Source organism: Mustela erminea, chromosome 2, assembly GCF_009829155.1.
Source record: "Mustela erminea isolate mMusErm1 chromosome 2, mMusErm1.Pri, whole genome shotgun sequence".
Classification (NCBI taxonomy): Eukaryota; Metazoa; Chordata; class Mammalia; order Carnivora; family Mustelidae; genus Mustela; species Mustela erminea.
Window position 1 is genome coordinate 19,096,404 of NC_045615.1, and position 23,756 is coordinate 19,120,159.

A 23,756-nucleotide genomic window follows, 5' to 3' on the forward strand; every position below is an offset into this window, starting at 1 on the left:
AACTCCCACCCCCCCCACTTCAAACCCCTCAAATTGTTTTTCAGAGTCCATAGTCTCTCCAAGGTGCCTATCCTTAAACACAAAGCACACCCTAAAGTAAAATTACTGCACTTCTCACTGGCTCTCTCTCTCTTTTTTTTTTTGCCTTCAACCATACTTTCTCCTAATACACTAGGGATTTATGTATGTATGTATTTAATTGCAGCACTTAGCACCTAAATAACGTTATCTAAATAAGGTTGAATTCGGATGTATTTTAATATTTTTATCAAGCATTCTCTTTAAAATTCTTTTTTTTGTCATTATTTATGCCCTTTGAATGCATTAAGTTAATTTTTTTTACTATACTAAATATAAAAGGACCAGGAAGAATGAACTACATGATGGTTAGTTATGAAAACATAATAAAGTGCTTAAATAAAGTGATTATTAGAGTTAAGCTCAGAAAGCAACTTGATTTAAACAAAGCACACTGACAGTTCTACCTTCTCATTCTGGCATCATTGATTTAGATCATTTCCATTACCATCAGACATACTTTTTATTTTTATTTTTCTCAGCTTAAAACAAATGAACAAAAACTTATTTTGAGTCTACTTCTCCAGTAGACTCCGCTCTTCTCTGAAACAAAAGTACTTCAACAAGTTGCTTACACTTTCTGTCTTCCTCTCCTCTCATTCTCTCTATACCCATTCAAATCAGGCTTTTCCCCATTAGTCCTTGAAACTTGCTCTTGTCCCAGTCACTCAGGAGCTCCATGTTGCTGAATCCAATGGTCAGTTATTTTCGGTTCCACCTTCCTTGACCTATGAAGAACATTTGACAATGACTGCTTCTTACTTCAAATATTTTCTTCACTTGCCTCCAGGACATCACGCTGGCCTGGTTCTCCTGTTACCTTGTTGCTCTCCTCTAGGTCTTCCTCTAGATCCTCTTCCTCTGGCCTATGGAGTTCCATAGGCTCCGGCGTGGACCTCTTCTGTTCTCTATCTCCTCTCACTTCTTAGATGTTCTCTTGCAGTTCCATGGCTTCCAAGGCCATCTGTTCCCAAATGAATTGTGTTCCACTGCTGATGACAGAAATCCCATCACAATAGCTTAAACATGTGGGAGTTCATTCTGTCGCATAGTGGAGTCAGGAGCTGGTCCATCGCTGAGGTGGCAGACCCACAAGGTCCTCAGAGACTAGGCTACTTGTGACTTTCTGTTCCCTCATTCCAGCATGTGGCTTTCATTCTCATGTCCTGCCATATGATTTGAGGTGGTTGATTTAGCTCGAGGCACTATAGATACATTTCAGAAAGAAGGAAAAGAGAAAGGGGCCCCTCCCAGCAGATCAGTTCTTTTAAAGGAGACTTTGGGGGATGCTCCCCATCCTTTTCATGTTTATCTCATTAGTTCAATGGCTAGACTTAGTCATGGGTTTACATCTCCCGCAAGGGAGGCTTCTGTACTAAGGAGGTAGAGGAGAAGGAATAAGCACCTAATAATCTCTGCTATAACATCAATATATTGAAAGATCCCATATTGATATCCCTAGCCGTGCACTCTTCTCTGAGCCTCAAGACTACTTATTATCTTTGCTTGGGTGCCTACTTGGCAACTCAAACTTCACGTGAGCAAAGCATTCTCTTACAATGCAGTCTCAGACATGATGCATGATTGGAAGGAGGAATGGGAAAGTGAAGCCAGTGAATATAGAAAACTCATTCAGAGAGTTTTGGCATAAAGAAGAGCAGAAAAAAATGAGAAGTAGCTGGAGGAGATTGTGGAGTCTAAGGGCAGATTTGTTGCATTTTTTTTTTTAAATGAAATAGGTGATATTTCAACATATCTGTATGAGATGGGAATGGCCCAGTGCAGAAGAAGTGGATGATTCTAGAAAAGGGGAGAGTAATTACAGGAGCCAAATCCTCAAGTGGAGAAGGTCCCTGAAATGAGGAGCTTGGCTTATGATAGAAATGAAAGAGAAGATAGAGTATATTGGTACAATTTTTAAATTAAGACAGCTCACTGAGTTCAGGCTTTGATAACCCACTGTGCTCCAAACATATGACATCACAGATGAAACCTAGAGGGAGAAATGAGGTAGATAAATCCAGGTTCACAAACAAGACAAATATCTCCTAGATGGAAAGAGAAGAAAAATGCCCAAGAAGTAGGCTGAAGCCACAGAGTTTATGGAAATCCAGAAAGGGTAGAGTATTGGCCAGACTTTCAGCTCCTGCGGGGCAGAGGACACTAAAATTGCTGTATGAGAAACTGGATCCAAATGACAGTTTGAAAACCCCTTCCTTCTCAAAACTGAGCCTGAAAAAAATTAAAACTCCAGACGATTTTTACTTAGACACGTGGCTTTTAGAAAGCCGTGGACTAGGGAGATGGAGGTACCGAGTTACAATCTTAAAATCAAAAACTGAGCCTAGCTGCCTAATTGTTCTGTGATTGGATCTGTGGAATTCACGATATCGCCTTAGGGCAGGAATTCCAAGCTGCTACTATAAGACTTGGCTTTTGATCGAAGGTCTGCTGACAGAGCGGGGTGAGCTCATGGCTGAAGGCCTAGGGAGAGATAGGAAGAAAAATGTTAAAAGCTTCCAAATGCTTCGCTATGAGCTTGCAAACCCAAATTCCAGAACACGTGGATTGGTTTAGTGCTCAGAAAGAAAGCCAACAGAATCGACAATTAGAATGTGAATTGACTATAGATGAAATCACTTTTAGCTCGTGGCAGTTTGATGAGATTCTAATATAAATGGATTGAGATGATCCAAGGACAAGGGCAGAACTTCTACTAAAAAGAGCAAGACATTATGGGATAAAAACAAAAAGGAAACACAAGAGAGGTGATCAAAAATTTGTAAACAAAAAATACAGTCATGGAGTACAACTGTATTAGAAGATTTGAATTTTAAGATGGTTAATGGGAGAATTGGTGATTTGTGAGACTGTAAAAAAGAATAACCCAGAACACAGCATAGAGAGCGAACAGAGAGGGCATACCGTACGGACACTGGACACCGGCAGGTTAGTGTGTTTGGTGAGGGGAGATTGAGCGGGGCTCTTATAACTGCTTCTCCCTGCTCAGAAGAATTGGAGGTGAGATCACCAGCTGAGATGGAGGAGGGGCCACAAATGTTTGAGGAAAAAGATAAGGTGTGATGGTCCTTCTGGAGAGCGGGAAAGGAAAGTCATGAAATCTGGAGGGATTGCCAGGAAGTGCTTGGTGGCCAACTTTTGTCTAATTAGGATATAGGCCCCCTAAAAAAGTCTTCCTTGCCAGTGGGACAGATCCCAGGCAAGAATTAACAAGGAAATTGAGTGGAAAAACAAAGAAATATCAAGAACACGTCAAACTGAGTATGATTATTTACTTTGATAGTTGAGTGAAAAGGAGGGTTCTGCCTCTACAAAGGCAGATTTTCAAATGGAAGCATTAAGAAAGAAAAAAATAGATGATCTATGAGGAAAGAAGAGTAAAGAGAGAGAAAAAGGCGGAAAACAGCAGAGATATGTCACAACCACATATATTAGACGCAGGGATGGTGAGTAGTGCACACACACAAAATGTACTCAGATAATGGAAAGGATAATTTAGAAGACAAACCAATTCAGTTCTTGGAGAAGGGGAGTCAAATAGCCATCCTTAGTCCACTGACCCTCAAACTTTTTTTTTTAACCATGTTTTATAAAATTTCCATCAAAATAAATTAGAAGTTTTTAATCTAGTCTTTAAGGGTTAAGTATCTATTTGGAAAAGTCTGCTCTTGAGAGCTCTTTTCTTGATGATGACAGTTATTACAGGTAGGAGAAAGTTTCTTTCCCTTTCCTCATTTAGAAAATAATAATAAATGTTGCAGGAATCTCTTAATGTTCTAACTACTTGAACCACGGGGATTTATTTTGTTTATTCAGTCAACACGTATTTGTTGCCTGTGTATGTAGATACAGTGCTGGTTTAACTACAAGGAGACCCCAGGGCATGGCGAGTCTATCAGCGGCATCCATTCCAAGGTGTACGGACTCAACACCCTCGTGACAGGGGACTCAACACCCTCGTGACAGGGGACCAGGTGAATTACTTCAACTCTTGAGTCTCGGCCTCCTCTCCAGTAAAGTAGAGTTGATGATAACATTATCTCCCTTATCAGGTTCTGGTGAGCGTTAAATGATATAAGGTATTTAAAGTGTTTAGACCAGTGCCTTGTAAGCTTTCACTAGACGTATTAGATCTACTAATCAATATTCCAAGGAGTACGTTGTGCTGTCCTACAGAGTGATACTAAGGCTAAGTACTTCGGAGAGAACATCATACATCTTATTGTGTAACCTATGTGCCCAGGAGCATCTTGCGAGATGCTCTGTGAATAGGCAGTAAATACTCTCTACCACTGTTATTAGTGATTTGGGTTCGATCGTACTTCACAATTCCCAGAATGCCGGCACAAGCATTACCTAGACTGATCCTCACTGCACCTGGAGAAGTAGACTGAGGATAAAATATTATCTTCTCAGTTTAACAGATAAAGAAGCAGAGACATGGAAAAAGCCAAAGGGCTGGACCAAAATCACTTGGCTCGTAAATTGAAGCACCCAAACTTGAATACAGGTATTCGTCACTCATGGTTATTGATAAGCCTCGTAGAGATTGCGAGCAGGCACAGATGGACTTGGTGGTCAGCTTAATAATTGCCCTAGTGGGATGCTTGGGTGGCTCAGCTGACTGAGCGTCTGCCTTCTGCCTTCGGCTCAGGTCAAGATCCTGGTGTTCTGGGATCGAGTCCCCCACTGGGCCCCTTGCTCAGCGGGGAGCCTGCTTCTCCCTCCGCCTACCACACCTCCTGCTTGTGTTCTCTCTCTCTGACAAATAAATAAATAAAATCTTAAAAAAAATAACTGTGGAGGACAAGGGGAGATGGAGAGGAGAAGGGAGTTGAGGGAAATTGGAAGGGGAGGTGAACCATGAGAGACTATGGACTCTGAAAAACAATCTGAGGGTTTTGAAGGGGGGGGGCTTGGGGGAGGCTTGGGGGGGGTAGGGGTGGGGGGTGGGGGTGGGAGGTTGGGGGAGCCAGGTGGTGGGTATTATAGAGGGCACGGATTGCATGGAGCACTGGGTGTGGTGCAAAAACAATGAGTACTGTTACGCTGAAAATAAATTAAAAAAAAATAACTGTGCTAATCATTTCTTTGTTTTGATATAGAAATATATAGATATATAAATCATTTCATTTTACTTGTCAGTTATTAATATATTTAAGGATATTCACAAACCACAAAGCAACTTTATTAGTTCACATGTTATATGAAGCATGGGAACTTTTCTTATACATTTACGTGGGGGCAATTTCATTTTTCAATAGAACACATATTTCTTTTATTCAAGAGCTTAAAATCCGTATCTCCAGCAATCCCTTTCCGGTTACACACGGCCTGCTAACAAAAATGTTAACTATTGCTCTTGCTTCATGTCTTTTAAATCATTATCTTCCCCTTGTCCTTTCCCTCTTTTGTTTCACACCGTAAATCTGTGAAATCTGTGATGTTTGTTATTGTTGCCATATGGTGTCATGTGAAAATTAATCATGAATATGTTTTTGCTCTAATACTTTTATTCTTTCTTTTTTTTTTTTTTTTTGAAGATTTCATTTATTTATTTGACAGACAGAGATCACAAGTAGGCAGAGAGGCAGACAGAGAAAGAGACGAGGGCTCGATCCAGGGACCCTGGGATCACGACCTGAGCCGAAGGCAGAGGCTTAACCCACTGAGCCACCCAGGTGCCCCAACTTTTACTATTTCTTAAAGGTGGGAATTTACTAGTACTTTCTAGGAAGCTATATCAAGCGCTTGCCTAGAGTTTGGCATTGCTAGGATTTTTCCTTGTCAGTCTTTCTCCCTATTCTTTTGCTTAAGAAGGAAGGTCCTTTCTTGCTTGGGAAGACAGACAAGAGTCTTTGATGTACTGGTGGAAGAATGTGACAAGATTTGGACCCAAGGGAGCCTAGGAAAGGGGACAAAGGTTTCTACATAGTGTCTCTCCAGGAATAGATAGGAGAGACAGGAAGAAAACTGTGGGGAAAGCAGCTGCTGTGTGTTGAAGGACTAGAGGGAACACTGTGGTGTGTTATGTGGGGGGTAAATTCTCTTAATTGCTCCTAGAGAATACCTAGAGAAGGTCGACATGTCTCAGAGTTGAATTTGTAAGTCTTTCACTGTGGGTCTTAAGGACAGAGCAAAATTCTATTTGCATTATATAATCATACACACAAAAGTCATTTAATTAAGCTGTATTTAATTAGATACTCCTTTGTATATGGCCTTGTTCTACATGTTTATAAAAGAAAAAAAATTTATATTTCAATGATAATGTAAAAAAGTGGAGAACCTGCCTACTAAGAGATTCCTTTTGATCCTGCCTAAATGGAGTATGAACTATGCTGTTTAGGATTACCTAGACAAGTACTGAAACTTTGTTAGCAATCTTTAAAACTAGGTGGAAAGGTTCTCCCTCGATGCATGAGCTTCTCTGGAAAAATAACCAGTATTAGTGTTGTTATATGATATAGACTGTGCATAGGCTTTGGCTTATAAATTTATTCAGAAAAGCTTTTAATTTTTCTGGAAATGAGATAGCACCATTGTTCCAGCAGTTTTCTTGAATTGTCTATGTGGTTGGCTTCACTGCCCTCTTTGCTAGGAAAGCTTGGCCCATAGTTCTCCTGAGTTAGCAGAATCAGTGAAATTTAGTATAAAACTGTCATTTTTTCCAGTTAACCAATTTTATTGTTGAGTGGGTGATTCCCTGCTGATTGGCTCCACCACAGATTTATGATTTCCAGCCTGAGCTGGGTCTTCATTGCTGTTAGGCAATCATTCCTGTGGCAGAGACCATGGCTGAGCTCTCCAAAACAATTCCCAACTTCTTTCTCCCATCATCTATGACTTGGGCTGCAACACGAAATGTCCCTAGTCCCAAGCCTCCTTTGCATCTAAGGGGTGATACACAGTATAGTTCTGGCAATGATGTAGAGTTTTCCTTTGCCAACAGAAAGGCAATAGGTCCTAAGAGAACACTCTGTTCCCTTTAGACCATCATTTGTCTCTTTTCCTTTTTTCTGCTTTGAACTTGAATGAGCAGCTGCCTTTTTTTTTTTTTTTTTTTTGCCATGAGGTTCTAATAAGAAAGGAGTATAAGTACCAAAGGACGTCATTGAGCCACTGCAATAGCACTTGATGGGCTAACCATTGTTGCTTCACTGACTGAAAAAACACTTGTCCATTTTATCCATTTTAGGTTTCTTCTGTTCAAGTACATTTTGGACTGAAAAACTTAGCCCTAGTTGGCTCTTCCCTTTACGGACAGTGGCAGGTCGGCAATCCTGCTTGGGTGGGTACTTCTTCTTGGTCTCTCTAGACATCCCACACAGCTCTAGTTTCTGTTCCAGAATCTGTGTCGTTTATAGAAAGCCATTTCATTCCTTTATCTAGGGGTGAAGCACTTGACCTAGGCTAAGCCAATTGGTGCATTCCAAATATCAGCCAAAATGTTTGGTTCATAATTGAGTATGTGACCCAAGATAATCTAATTGCAAGGAATCTTAAGGCTTTTACTGGGAATTCTGAAACATGGTCTCTCTCTTTCTCCAGTCAATGTGGTGTGTGCAGATGCAGCACCAGGAACTACTGCTGCCATTTTGGCACCATGTGGTAAGGCAGTCTGGGTACACAGCTGGCACACCGAGGAGGATAGATCTCACACCCTCCCAGAATGCAAGGCTCCTGATCTGACTGCACCTAAAGCCTGTCCAATAACTCCTCTTTATTGTTTAATCATTTCAGATAAGCTGAAGTCTTATTGACACACTGTTCTAAACCTCAACCTGTGCCCTCAACCCTTGGTAGAAAGCCTCATACACAGGCTATCTTTCATTTGCTCTTCCAGATCTACTCTACCTCTGTGCTCCCTGCTCTGTGCCTCATGAGGCTGAACTGTTTTGACTACATCAATAGGCATCCTTGCCTCAAATTTTAGCTGGATTTGGCCAACAGGAAACACTGCAACTGATCAGAACAAAGGAGGAAGGAGAATAAGATGCAGGTATTTATGTCCCTGGACTGAAGCGAACTGGAGAAATTCAGTGTCTGGTGGTTTCTCTGCACCCTGAGCACTCTTTTGTCCCTTTATAAAAATCTCCTTAAGTGATCCAACTTCACCAAGTCATCTGTTTCCTGCTGAGCCCCTGACTAGTGCATCTCATTCCCTACTTCAAGAAAAAGGAGGTCACACCCCCTCCATGCCTCCTGCCCTCACTCGGAGTATCCATGAATACTGTAAGCATCGTTTGGGACTTCAGCTCTGTGTTTCTGAGATTGCTAGGCCATGTGGGATAAGTCTGTGCCTGTTTTCCTTTTCATAAGAATGGGAATAATGATGCTTTTCCTGCACATCTTGCCAGGAATGTTATAAGAATTAAATCATATAATGGATGTGAAAGTACTTAGAAAAGTTGAGTACTAGACATACACAAAACATTGTTATCATTATTTTTACTATACTATCATAGAGCTAAATGTCAGCCCCAGTTTTAATGGTAGCCCAGTGAAAAATGTTTAATACTCTCTCTCCTTCTGACTTTACATGCTATTATCGAAACACACGCGTGCATTTTGGTGACAACTGCAAATACCCCTAATTATTAGCCATGTACTCCAATCAACCATCCTTTTGGTACAAATCATACTTGCCCTTTATATCCTTTCTTCCGTGTGTGGTTGTGTGGTGAAAAGAGCATGAGCTGGAGCCTTCCGGATTTAGCTTCTGGTTTTGCTCTCTTACTAGTTCCTGGGTACCAGGGAAATCACCTAGCCTCTCCAAGGCTTAATTTTTGGCCAGTGAAATGGTGATCATTGCAAAGGTTGAATGAAATAATGTATATATAGGGCCGACACAGATACCCTTCTTTTTTTTCCTTACCTAGCTACAGGAAGAGATGTTCTGCAATGGAACAGCACACATTTCCTGGACCTGGATCAAGCAGGCCATGGCTTATCTTATGTATAAGGGACAGAAAGTTAGCATGCCGAAAGATGGACTCCAAGAAGACTGTGGCAAAAGGACTGGGAAATGACAGCGTGCTCAGGTCAGGGAGGGGACACTCTCTTTGATTGAAGCTTACTGGAAACCACAAACTGTGGGTGGGACTAACTGGCCACAGAAACCCTTCCCAGAAGTAATCCATGTGATTTGAGGACATTTTACTGATGAGATTAAGATGCTAAGATGCCATCATGAAGCAGCCAACTTAAAGTATAATTAATGTCCAACCAGCTATAAACTTAGAAATTGTAATAGTCTATGAATGTCAATAGAAGTGATGATATTGGAATGAGGGAAATAGTATTTATTGACATTGGGCCTGGCATTACACATACGTGTCACATTGAGGCCTCTTACTAACCCCACACGATGGATATTAAAATCCTTACTCAACTGATGGGGAAATTGGTGTTCCAATGGAACACTGCATGTAAATAGCTTTGGATTAACCTCTCAAACTCATGGGAAGCTGAGGTATACAATATGTATAGGGGGTATTAATAATTTTAGGTGCCCAAGAAACATGTCAACTTTATTAATATGTAGCTCAGCTAAATTTGTATTCTGAGGAGCCATTCCATCATGATGGCAGAAACGTATCTCTGCCAGCTTGGATTCCTGCCCCCTCCCTTACTTACTGAGTTCTGACTTTTTACAGTTTATGCAAGTTTATATGGTTACATGGATTTTATGGTTCCAAAGCATTGGTGGTGGTAATGTAGGACAGGGGGAAATCTATTCCTCCCTAATTGGTCCACACAATTTGTCATGGAGACATCTTTTGTTCCCGTCTGTGCAATCCTTCAAATCTAGCCCATCCCTCTCAACTATTTATTTACCTGCCTTGGACGCATGAGACTCATTCTGTTGCTGGCCCACCATGATAACTTGAAGTTAGATGCTGAGGCTGTCTGCCTACACAGATCACAGAGATATTTCTTCTCTGGTATTATGCTATCTTGCCAGGGTTCTACCCAGTTGGTTGGGCACAGTGTCTTCTGCTATTGGTTTCCATAATTTTTGGCCCTGAAGCACATCTCAGTGCTCAGCCTGAAGAGGAAAGCACAGACTCCCTTTCTCAGTGTCACACTGCTGTTATTCTCTTATCACTCTCCCATAATCTTTTCTTTCACCAGATGTGGAGAGTTCTTTTCTAGTTTGTAGTGATGGTGGACAGGGAAAGCCTGCTCTTACTGTTCTAGAACCTTGCTATGATGGCCCCCTTTTTGTTTTTAACTTTACGTAGCTAGCTTTTGAAATACAAACCTAAAATGTTTCTAGTTTTTCTCTGTTTTCTGCTGTCACATATCTTCCCTGAGCCAATGAATACCTAATGGGTTAGCTTACTCAATAGAGAGAAGGAAATGTGTGGAAACAAAAGCTCTTTCAAAGCTACTATATTGTCTGTATATAAGTGAATTTCTTTTCATTTATTTAAATATAGTAAGACCTATAACTGCAAGTTGGGCTAGGATCACCTCTCATTCCACCCTCCTTCTGCTGATTAGGACATATTTTCTCTGTGGCCAAGATACATGGGAAGCCAAGTAATCATTAGAAACTTGCTCCAGAGCAAGTAGAGACAAGTGGAAGAAGCTGTCTAGTTATGATGGTCTGAAAAGCCTCCTACTACTCTGGAAAGACCTGACAAAGACAGAGACTTACACTGACCTTGAGAGCTGGCTCCTGAATGGGGATACATTTTTGATTATCAGCTCTCATTCTCCTTGGCACCATAATGCCCATCTCTTTTTCAGTTTCAGTTTTCCCATTGCTTTTTCTTTGGTTCTCATATGGGCCAGGTTCTCTTCAGGCGGGCACAGTGGAGCTATTTAAGCCTCAGTCTTCTGAAAGTTGTGTATTTATTTCAGGTCTGCCTCTGAGAGATTGCATCCAAGGTAGCTTGGCTGAGCTTGACTGTGCCCCAAACACGTGAGCCAGTTCTGGGCAACCTTGTGCATTCCTGTTTGGTTTAGAAATGAAAATACATGCACATGATTAAAACACACATACATACACCACAATGTGGTGTCAGGATAACAGCCCTTGTTAAAAAAAAAGAGAGAGACATTTTTAAAGAAGAAAATTCTTCTTAGAGCTTTCTAATTCCCAATTTTTTATGCTAGAGATGCTATGGGACAAGAGTGATCATGGGAGAAAGTTGTCTGGAATGTTTGCCACACCTCCTTGCCAGCCAAGAGAAAGCCCACTGCTTGACGTCTCCAGGAGTGGGTGACAACCATCTTCCACAGTGAGGAGAATAATATTGACCTTGCAGGAATTTCATGAGCATTAAATGAGATAATTTTCATAAAATTATTAATATGGTAGATTATAAATATAGTAGATACTCAATATTTGGTAAGATATTAATTCAACAGATCTTTATTCAGAGACTATTATGTGCTAGAAACATAGTTCAGGAAGAAATTGAATGCAAGAATGGTCAGTGACGGGACGCCTGGGTGGCTCAGTTGGTTGGACGACTGCCTTCGGCTCAGGTCATGATCCTGGAGTCCCGGGATCGAGTCCCGCATCGGACTCCCAGCTCCATGGGGAGTCTGCTTCTCTCTCTGACCTTCTCCTCGTTCATGCTCTCTCTCACTGTCTCTCTCTCAAGTAAATAAATAAAATCTTAAAAAAAAAAAAAAAGAATGGTCAGTGAGGGTGTATAGAAGGGCGCTGGGAGCAGGGGGTAGAGTATTCTTCCAGAGGGAAAGGTGCTGCCTCATTCCTGTGTTAAGAATGAGCATGTTGTGTTCTGGGAATGGAAAAGGGACAGGGATGACTGGACCTAGAAATATCAGAGAGAGAATGGCTAGGATGAAGCTGGAGATCATACAGGATTTATAAGCTAGGCTTAGATATTTAAATTGATATTAAAAAGAATGAATCACCGTTATTATGCCTATTCTTCAAATGGAGAAAGTGACCAAATGAAGGCGACTATTTTCCTAGTGCCAAATAGCTAGTGAAAGGCAGAGCAGAACAACGAAAGAGTTTTAAGTAGAGTGATATGATCAGATTTGGCTTTAGAAATATTCTTAAACCAAGAGAATGGCGATATGTGTATGGGAGGGAAGTGGAAGTGGGTAGAAAAGTGAGAAGAGAGGAGGTCGTTGAAGTAATTCACATGAAAGAGAATGAGTTGAGACACTTAGGAGTTAGGGGACAGAGAAGAGTCAGAAGTGCTCCTTCCTCCCTGTAGAGTTTGCCAATTCTGGATCCTTCTTCACTTATGACACATCCATTGGTGTCCCAGGCTTTAGGGACATGGCATGTGGACTGACAGATTTGAAGCCAGGGCAGAGGCAAAAATGACAGCATGAGAAAGAGGGAAAGACAAAGCAGGAGATACCCTTATGGTAGGCAAGGAGGAGGTAGAAAATAAGGGAATGACAAAGACTGACACTGACCATAGAAGCCCTCGTCCTCTGAATGGGGGATGGGTAAGCTATTTTCAGTGTGCCTGTGTACTTGTTTAACATAAGGTCATAGAAAAAGAAAGCCAAGTGCCCAAGTCTATAACAGAAGCTAAGGAGAGGCTGTTTAGTCTGGCTGCCCTGAATGAGTGACTTGGAAGGCTGTGTTATGATGTGTATTTAATCTTGGCCAGTTCCCATTATTTCATTGCTCTTAATTTTCTTATCTCCACAATAAGGCTACCATGGCTAAGCCTATTGAGTGTCTGCATGTCCTAGATATTTTACATGTGTTTTCTTAATTATTCTCGCTGCCACCTTGTAAGGGAGATATTATTTCCAGTTTACAGATTAGGAAACTGTAAAATGTTTAGGGGCATCAGATGGTTTTAATATTTATAGACAGCAGAAGAATTTCTATTATTATGTTGAGGTTGGAGAAGACACTCTTAAGGGAAATTAAAGCCCACAACCTTTAGGAAAATAATTACATATTAATCTGTATAAAATTTCTAAATTCTTGAATGTTGAAAGACAGTTAAAAGGCAAGTGACAGGTTACAAGAAAACTATCTGCCCCGTACATATCAAACAATTTATCAGTATGTAGAATATATCCAAATAACCCAAAAGGGGAAAATGGACAAAAAAACATAAAACAGGCAATACACAGAAATGGGCTATAAATGGTCAAAAAATATGAAAAGATGCTAACCAGCTCTAGCAGTCACAGGAAAATCTTAATTTTAATAATAAAAAAAGTTTGAAATTTTAAAAATTTAGATAATTGCATTTTTAACTTTCAAAAACTGTAATTGATCTTTTCCCCAGTAACCTATTCTGTTTTAATGAGTGCAATACTCTCTTAATTTCTCTTAGAATAATAATCATATGCTTTTGAAATTGTCTATCATTTCCTGTATTAACACTATTTTCTCAGAGGTCGATCCAATGAAATGAAATAATAAAACAAAATGAAATAATGTGGTTTTATTCCAATGTTTGGCAGTTGTTAATTGTCTGTTTATATTTGTAAAAGATCTATATTGGCGACTGCGTGTTTGAAGATGTTTGGTCTCCTGGCAGTGGACAGGGATTTCCTATTATAGGAGACAGCTGTGGCGGTTAGGAGGAAGGGCAGGACCATGGGGGACGAGGGTGGCCAAGTAGACTCTTTTCTTTTAAAGATTTTATGTATTTGTTTGAGAGAGAGAGAGAGTGCGGTAGGAGCTGAAGGAGGCAGGGGAGGAGCAGAAGGAAGGGGCTGGTGGAGGGGCCAGAGGGAGAAGCAGGCTCACTGCTGAGCATATAGCGACACTGGGTGCTCGATTCCAGGATCTGGAGATTGTGATCTGAATCCAAGGCAGGCGCTTAATCAACTGTGCCACCCTGGTGTCCCTAGGCTCTTTTCTTTAGGGTGGCTGGGTACCCCGTCTTTGGTGTGAGGGTGGCTCCCTGTCCCTCGAACTAGTTCTCAGTTATGGGAGGTTACTGTCTATCTTCTCTAGTCGCAGTGTTTACAGTGGGAGTGTTCTCATCAGAACTTTAATTTAACTTGCCTATTCAAAAACATACACATGGCTTTACTCCAGGGCTGAGGCCCTGTGAGTGGTTCTGAGAGCTATAAACTGATGCAGGCATTGCCAGACCCTTAACTATGCACCGGCTGCCTCTCAGATTTAGTTTCTCACTAGTCCTAGCTACTTTTGATTAGGGCGTATTCCCAAAGTCTAGTGGGAAAATGTGTTTAGGAGCCCCCCCCTTTTTTTTCCAATTACATGGAGTTTCTGGTTCCTTGCCTCTGCAAGTGTTCTCTCACCTGGATTAAATCTGGAAATTCCATAGTCTTCTAGTCTACAGCTGCCCTTCCTGTTGTAGATTTTTTTTGTATTGCTTTATTTCTTTCATCATCTCAATAGGATCTGGGGAGAGAAGAGAGACAAAAGTGTGAGTTTAGTCAGCCGTCTTAAACTGAGAGTCCAAGTAATTATTTGGTTCCATTTGTGGTATGAGTTTGAAAGAAAGATACTATATGCTGTGGAAGTGTATGCTGGAGAAACCCAACCTAGTCTGGGGATGGTCCGTGGAGGCAGCTAGGGAAAAGCCTTCCTTAGAGATACGTTTTATTTCTTTAAAAGATTTATTTATTTACTTGAGGTGGGGAGGAGTGGAGGAGAGGGAGAGAGAATCTTAAGCAGACTACCTGCTAAGCGTGGAGCCCCATGGTGGGGGGCAGGGTTTGAACTCATGACCCTGAGATCATGACCTGAGCCAAAACCAAGAGTCAGCTGCTCAACCCACTGTGCCCTCCAGGTGTACCTAGAGATACATGTTATTTATTTATTTATTTATAGCTGAAATCGCCTCACTTATTTTTTGTTTTTTTTATTATGTTACATTAGTCACCATACAGTATATCATTAGTTTTTGATGTAGTGTTCCATGATTCACTGTTTGCGTATAACACTCAGTGCTCTATGCTATCCGTGCCCTCCTTAATACCCATCACTGGGCTCACCTATCTTTCCACCCCAGTCCCCCTAAAACCCTCAGTTTGTTTTCCAGAGTCCATAGTCTCTCATGGTTCGTCTCCTTCTCCGATTCCCACCCCTTCGTTTTTCCCTTCCTTCTGCTAATGTCCTCTGGTGCTATTCTTTTATGCTCCACAGGTACGTGAAACCATATGATAATGGACTTTCTCTGCTTGACTTATTTCACTCAGCACAATCTCCACCAATCCCATCCATGTTGATGTAAAAGTTGGGTATTCATCCTTTCTGATGGCCGAGTAATATTCCACTGTATTTATGGACCACATCTTCTTGGTCCATTCATTCTGTGAAAGGCATAGAGATACATTTAAAAGATGGACCTAGGTTTGAAGTTTGGTTTTACTCCGAAGCAGAGAAATATGCTAGAGGGCCTTTATGGATTTCCTTCATGTTTACAATTCATGGGCTTGCCAAGTTAGTGTATATAGTTGAGGATTTTTAAAAAATGAAGTAAAGATGAAAGAAAACAATAAATTCCTTTTTGAAACAGGAAGACTCAAAAATCTGAAATTGCAGTGGGCTGAGCTCAGTATTTCAGCCAGCATCCCTGACATCCCCTCATCGGACTTGGTCTCCTTAGGCCTAAATGAGCCTGTCGAAGTGTTAGCGCTTCTCCGAGAGACTGGACAGCCTCTTGAGGGGTTACCTTCTTGTGGAGAAGCAAAGCTCATTTTCTGCCTCACCAGTATTTATCTCTTTTAACTCTCTAATTTCATGGGTGGTGGTGGGGGGAAGTCTTTACAGAAACTGTTAGTAAAATACAAAAAACTAAATTGATCTTTCCTATGGAATTTAGAGTAACTAGAACTCACATTGCCTTTTAAATTATAGCTGGTAATTTTACCTGCCATGATCAGACCTTGATCCTCAGAATCAGGATCAGAACTATTATGACTCATAATCTTGTTAATAGGATACACTAATGGCTGGATTACAGTGGTACCAAGAGTGGGTGCTTCTTGTCACTTCTGTTAAGTTTGAGTTTCTGAAACTCAAGGAAAAGGAAGACTTTTTCTAGCACAGAGAATATTGAATGAATGATCTAAATCTCCGGGTTACGATTGTCATAATAGTCATGAAATGATACCTTACTTACTTCATTAAGAATCCCTAAGTATGAGCATGAAATTCTAGAAAACCAACTTGAAAATCTTTGGGAGCATGGCTTTACTTATCCTGGGACTCACATTCTACCTCTTGGGTTCATAGCAATGTTCACTACAATACTAAAAACCATAGTCATTTATCAAATGATTATCCATGGATTGGCTGCTATTTAGCCACTACCAACACTTCCACTGAAAAGTTTGTTATTGGAGAGCCATAATCAAAGGAATGTATCAACTTTTATTTCTCTTACTCTCTATACTTGATCCCTGAGGAAATTATATCCCCAGGAAATAATCTACCTGGATTATGTAATCTTAACTCCCCACAGAAATGTTTTTTGAGATGTAATAATTTACCCTCCCAACTTTGATAGAAATCCGCTGTATGAAGAAAATTTTGGGGTCATTTGCAAAACCCTGAAGTTAAGATATAATCCAGTTTGTACCCTAACGTTTGTTTCTTTTATTTTTTAAAATTTTTAAAATTTTTTATTAACATATAATGTATTATTAGCCTCAGGGGTGTACCCTAGTGTTTCTTATGGAAAAATTTATTTTTGTATTTAGTGAAAGAAATTTCTTTCTTTAATGTACTTTTTTTCTCCTTTGAATGTGAAATCTCGTTACTATCATGTTTGCATCATCAAAACTTAGGATTTTGGTCTTTTCTTCTTGCCTTTGCAAAAGGCCAATAGAAACAAATTGGCTGAAAATAGTATCTACAACTTGTTGAGCAATTTCTATGTGACTGGCATGTCACCTTAAAATTTTCCAACTCAGAAGTACTCAACCTTGTCCGATATTAGGATAATCTGGAAATTAAAAAAAAATAAAATAAAAATTAAGTCCCTAAACCCCAACCAATTGAATCAAGATCTTGCGGGATTAGGAGCTGGAAGGAGGTTATTTTTTTAAGTCTCCCAGGTAATCCTGATGCACAGAGAGGGTGAAAAACTCCTGCCCCGATTCTCACAATTCCTTCTGAAGATAGCCTCATTTTCCAGATAAGAAAACTGAGGCTCAGGGAAGGTGAACTGCCTTGCCCAAAGTCACAGCAAAGATACGGCAAAGGCGGGATTTAACCCCTGGGCCGATTCCAAAGCCTCTACTCCTTCGGCCCTCCGAGCTGTCACCTACATGCTCACCTACAATTGCTCAACAAGTTGTAAATATTATTTTCAGGGAAAATGTACAGGGCTCTGAAGTGTCAATGCAACCTCTCTGAGAAACAATAATTTCTTCATCAGAAAAATGACATACCAGTGTGAAAACACGTCAGGATATTATAGTCTTAGGCCCTGGATGCAAATCCTGGCCAAAAAGTAAGGCCTATCCTCACTGTGTGGTAATGGACATGTTTCTGAATCTCTCCCAAACCTCATTTTCTCCAAGGGAATATTAATATAGCTTCATAGGGTGGTTATGAGGATTAATGAGATATGTAAATGTAAGTGTCTATGTAAAACGTTTGGCGGAGTGCCTGATACATAGTAGTGGAGTCCCTCAATAAATGGTAGTTGTTTGTTTTTGTAAAAAAAAAAAAAAAAAAGAAAAGAAAAGAAACAAATTGGCTACTTTGACAACCTTAAAACGGTTTTCTGAGAATGTCACCAACAGCGTCATCTTTGCAACCAAATCCTGTAAACCAGAACTTCATGGTTTTCTGTGATATCGGTATCAAAGCTGTGTTTCTGGCCATTTTTGATCGGCTTGGCTCCTGACACATTTCCTGATGGCAGAATTTTCACAGTTTGGCTTGACCCCCAGTTTTTTTCCAGCACAATTCTCTTTGAATGCAACGTGTCTTCAAGGGGGGTTGGCCTATAGGGCTCGTGTCCAAATGTGTTTCTTGTACTGTTTTATCATGCTACTTTTGGTGCTGTTTGTGACTGTGGAGCTTCCCGGTGGCACAAAGACTTTGACACTTGTCCATCCTGCTGGTGCTGCAGGCCCAAGTGAAAGATCAAATATAGTTTTGGCAAAATTGTGGCAAAATACACATAACATGGAATGTACCAACTTAACCACTCTAAAGGGTAAATTTCAGTAGCGTTAGGTATATTTACACCAATATGCAACTGATTTCCGGAAGCCTGTATCTTGTTAAAAACTGGTGCTCTGTATTCATTGTGATGGTTAATTTTATTTATTTATTTATTTTTTACAGGTTTTATTTATTTATTTGTGAGAGAGAAAGAGGGAAAGAGCAAGAGCAAGGGGTGGGGCAGAGGGACAAGGACAAGCAGACTTCCCACCGAGCAGGGAGCCTGCTGGGTAGCGCAGTCCCAGGACCCTGGCATCATGACCTGAGCTGAAGGCAGACGCTTAGCCGACTGAGCCATCCAGGCACCCTGTGATGTTTAATTTTAATTATCAACTTCACCAGGCCATAGTGCCCAAATATTTTGTCAAACATTATTCTGGCTATTTCTTTGATGGTGTTTTTGGGTGATATTTACATTTAAATTAGTAGACTCTGAGTAAAGCAGATTGCTCTCAGTGAGGTGAAAGGGCCTTACAATCAGCTGAAGGCTTGAATAGAACAAAAGATTGCCCCGGCCAAGAGGGAATCCCACCCATGCACAGCCTTCAGATTGAAACTGTAACATTAGGTCCTCCCCAGGTCTCCTGCCTGATGGCCAGCCCTGCAGATTTTCTACTTGTCAGTCTCAATAATTACATATTTCCTTTCTTCAAATAAATCTCTCTCTATGTAGATAAGCATCATTTTGGTTCTGTTTCTTTCTTTCTTTCTTTTCTTTTTTTATTCTATTTTTATTTAATTGACAGAGATAGAGCCCAAGCAGGGGAGCAGCAGGCAGAGGGAAAGGGAGAAGCAGACTTCCTACTGAGCAGGGAGCCTGACGTGGGACTCGATCCCAGGACCCAGGATCATGACCTGAACCAAAGGCATTTGCTTTACCAACTGAGCCACCCAGGTGCCCCTTGGTTCTTTTTCTCTGGAGAACCCTGATGAATACACCCACTGAATAAAAACTACTTCTTTCCCTCTCCCAGGCCTTGGTGATCACCCCTCTACACACACCATTGTGCGTAGAGACCACATTTTGTTTTTCTATTCAACTGTCAATGAACATTTTGGTTGCTTTAATCTTTTGGCTATTGTGAATAACGCTGCTATGAACACGTGTGCACAAATAGCTCTTCCAGACCCTGCCTTCCATCCTTTTGGAGATATATACTCAGAAGTGGGACTGCTGGATCATACGGTAATTCTATTTTTAATTTTTTGAAGAACCATCGTACTGTTTACATAGCAGCTGCCTCGTTTTACATTCCCACTGACAGGGTACAAAGCTTCCAATTTCTCCACATCCTTGCCAACCACTTGTTATATCCAGCAATAATAATCCTGCAGGAACTCCAAATAATCTTCTTTAGGGCACTTTTTTGTTGTGGAATAGTATTTTACCTGTGTGTGTGTCTGGAGGGGGATGCTGACATAGACCCGATCCTAAAAAATATAATACTAAGGTTTGCTTAAGGCTTGCTACGTAGATAATTTATGATTCATCTCCATGATATCAAAACAATGATTTAGAAGTGAAACATTCTCTTAAGAGAAATTTCTTTGCCCTATAGCACCAAATGACTGAAGTGGCTGATTTTACTGTTTAGAATTTCTATACAATGGGTGCCTGGGTGGCTCAGTGGGTTAAGCCTCTGTCTTTGGCTCAGGTCGTGATCTCAGGGTCCTGGGATCGAGCCCTACTTCAGGCTCTCGGCACAGCAGGGAGCCTGCTTCCCACGCCCCCCGCCTCACTTCTCTGCCTACTTGTGATCTCTCTCTTTCTCTGTTGAATAAATAAATAAAATCTTTAAAAAAAAAAAGAATTTGTGTACAAGTAGGCTTATTTAAGGTTTTTCCCCCTACCGTATACATGGATCATTATAAAATATCACCAAGTCTTTTGGAGGACTAAGCATTTTTAAATTCTGAGGAAGTTTATAATGTAAAGCAGAAGGTGCAGACTGGCAGGCTGTGGCCCACATCAGGCCATACAGACTTATTTGATTTGGCTTCCACATTTGTTGGCCCACACAGTATTTTTTTAAAAAATGTGAATTAGTTGACAACTTCTTTTTAAAACGGAGAGATCTCAGGCAAAAAGCTTGATTTTGAGTTTTTGGGGAAAAACTAGCTGACCTGGCAAGACAGGGCCTACATTCCCACATGGCAACAGTTGGCTGGAGCTGAGGAGCAGCTGCCCTTTTAGCCCGAGCTTGTGCTGTCCCGTTCCCCACGGTCTCCACCCACCCCGAGAGCGGAGAGCCTGAGGACACCCAGGCAGCGGGCTTCTCGGTGGTGCCAGGAGCCACTCACAGCTTCCATCGTGTCCAGTAAGACAGAGGCCTGTGGTGAGCTCTCAGTAGTTGTTGGAGTGTTGAGTAATTCTGACTCTTCACGTGTTAAAATCATTCAGAATCTTTTTGCTTTGTTTGTCAGTGGAAAAGAAGATGGCAAGTCTACTCAGGTCATGATCTCAGGGTCCTGGGATCGAGCCCCGCATCGGGCTCTCTGCTCTGAAGGGAGCCTGCTTCCTCCTCTCTCTCTGCCTGACTCTCTGCCTACTTGTGATCTCTGTCAAGTAAATAAATAAAATCTTAAAAAAAAAAAAAAAGAAAAAAAAAGAAACAAAAAAGGAAAAGGATTTAGACCATGCAGATAGGGGGGCCTCTTAAAAGAGAATAAGAATGCGAATGTAATTTTTTACTGAGAAGTTTAGCCTTGTACTCTTTTTCCCATGTGAGGAAAATAGCACCCAAGAAATGTTTCCAGCTAAGTCCTCGGTTGAATACAAGAAAAAAAACAAGGGGCAAAAGGTTAGTCGGCCGTCTTACAGTGGCAGAATTCTTGTGTTAACATAAATAGAAATAGATACAGAAAATGAGGACCATATGGTTGGCTAGATGGGAGTCACTGTGTGTGTGTGTGTGTGTGTGTGTGTGTGTGTGTGTGTGTGGTGTGTATTTGCAAGGCCACCCACTGAGAAAAATATTCAACTTATTGTGTCTCAGCATATTAACTACTCCCTTTTAATTCCTGAGGCACTTGAAGTGCTTTTGCATTTTCAGATGATAGCACATGGAAAATGTGTTAAAGGAAAATGCAAAGATTTTTTCTTCTTTCTCTCTCTTGGTGATTGTGTTGGCTGAAAGAAATTTGAAAGTCTTTTGAAAGGTGTGCCTTAATCGCCAACAGAAAACCTGGTTTCGAGAAAATGGTTGTTTAAAACTCTGCTTGTAGGATTATCCCATTGGCCAAAGCAAGTTATATGGTCAAGCCCAGAGTTAGCCTGGAAAGAGACCGACTATTGAAGGGCATGGAGTTAGCGAGGTATGCCTTCGAGACAAAGGAACTGTTCTGCAATAGGTAAATAGGATCGGGGGTCAGCACCTATTCAGGAAGAATATGGTAGTTGATCCTTATTAAAATTAAGTTTTACTATTTTTATCCTTTCTATTAAAAATCATGCTCATTTCAAAAATGTGAGAAATATAGAAATTGCCAAGAAGAAAAAGAAAAATCACCCAAGGCCCACAACCTAATAAAAACCATTCTTAAAATTTGGTGCATGTGATCCCAGAAATCTCTTCTTCACTTAGAAGTGGTTCCTTTATTTAGAAGTGGGGAGGTGCAGAGAGAGAATCTTAAGCAGGTTCCACGCCCAGCATGGAGCTGGATGTGGGGCTCGATCTCAAAACCCTGAGATCACAACCTGAGCCCAAGTCAAGAGCTGGATGCTTCGCCAACTGAATTATCCAGGCGCCCCTTGATATTTTTAATTCTTTGAGCTGTGTCTGTTTGCAAGTGTGTTTTGACTCATTAGAGCTGAAGAACCTAAGGGAGGTTGGAGACAAAGCCAAGAGGCAACCTATCTCTACTGGAAACAATCAGCAAAAAAGGGGAAAGAGGGGAGAGGGCAAGCTATGACATTTCAGTGGGGATTTGGTGATGCGGACAGTGCTGACTTATCTATTAGGACAGTGCTGAGGGTCCGACCAACAGTGCAGGAGGGTTCTCCTTTTTCCACATCCTTGCCAATATCTCTTATTTCTTGTGCTGTTGGTTTTAGCCCTTCTGACAGGTGTGAGGTGATATCTCATTGTGGTTTTGATTTATATTTCCCCGATGGGAGTGATGTTGAGCATCTTTTCATGTGTCTGTTGGCCATTTTGGGTTTTGTTTGTTTTGTTTTCCTTTGGCCATTTGGATGTCTTCTGTGGAGAAATGTCCATTCATATCTTCTGCTATTTTTTTTATTGGATTATTTGGCTATTGGGTGTTGAGTTATATATAAGTTCTTTCTATATTTTGGATACTCACCGTTTATTGGATATGTCATTTGCAAATATCTTCATCCATTCAGTAGGTTGTCTTTTAGTGCAGAAGCTTTTAAATTTTTAGTTTATTTTTGTTTTTGTTTTCTTGCCTCAGGAGACATGCTCGAAAGATGTTGTTACAGTCCATGTCAGAGAATAAAATATTACTTTAAATATCTTTTTATGGAGGAAGGGGTCTATGAAGGCAATAGTGGCTAGGGCCCTGGATCCAGTGACAAGTCCCAACCTATTCAAGTACATTAAATATGTATGTACCAAGAATTTCAGGACTTTTTGTCACTTTTTATCATATAATTCCAATTTGACAAAGGAGGAGTCTGAAAGGTGGAAAGAAGAGGAGAGAAAATAAGTGTAAAGAATGGAACTACTCTAGAAATCCTGAATTTCAGTTCAGTGCTCTTTGGGCAGAGTGTGCCATAGGAGGTGGCAGATATAGTGTAGAGACCAATATGGGAAAACATGATAGAAATAAAAAATATGGAGGGCTTGGGGCGCCTGGGTGGGGTGGCTCAGCTGTTAGGCGTCTGCCTTTAGCTCAGGTCGTGATCGCAGGATCCTGGGATTGAGCCCCACATAAGGTTCCCTACTCAGGAGCCCGCTTCTCCCTCTCCCACTCCTTTTGCTTGTGCTCCCTCTCTCGCTTGTCTCTTTCTGTCAAATAAATAAATAAAATCTTTTTAAAAATATGGAAGGCTTTATAGTGGGCCAAGAATTTCCCTAGGCACCGAAATTTCTCTGTGAGATGACACTTGGGTGTCTAAATGAGGAGGTAGGTAGCTCAAGAGGGCATGAGGGATCGAGAGGGCGCAGGCCAGGTGCTCACCTGCAGAACTTCGTCAGGGGTCATTATTGGATGTTTCAGTTTCTTTTGTAGACAAGTTCTGTAAAGATGAATATGACACTAAAAAAACAAGATCTGTTTAGGCCCTTGGGAGAAAGTTAAAATCATTTAAAGAAATCTAGTAAAATTGCTTGCTGCTGAGTTGTATTTGAAGGAAAGGTGTGATAAAATCCAGTCATGTTTTAAATAAAGTTCTTAACGATAAATGTGTGTTTTCTAAAAAAATAGTTTTTCACATAAAGATTGCATTTGGTTTTTAGCAAACGTGTTGGGGGAGGAGGAGAGAGAGAGAGATTGCCCATTTGCTGTATTGTCTATCAATTAATTTTACTCTGAATTTGAATTTGGGGTTTGATAGGTAGCCCCT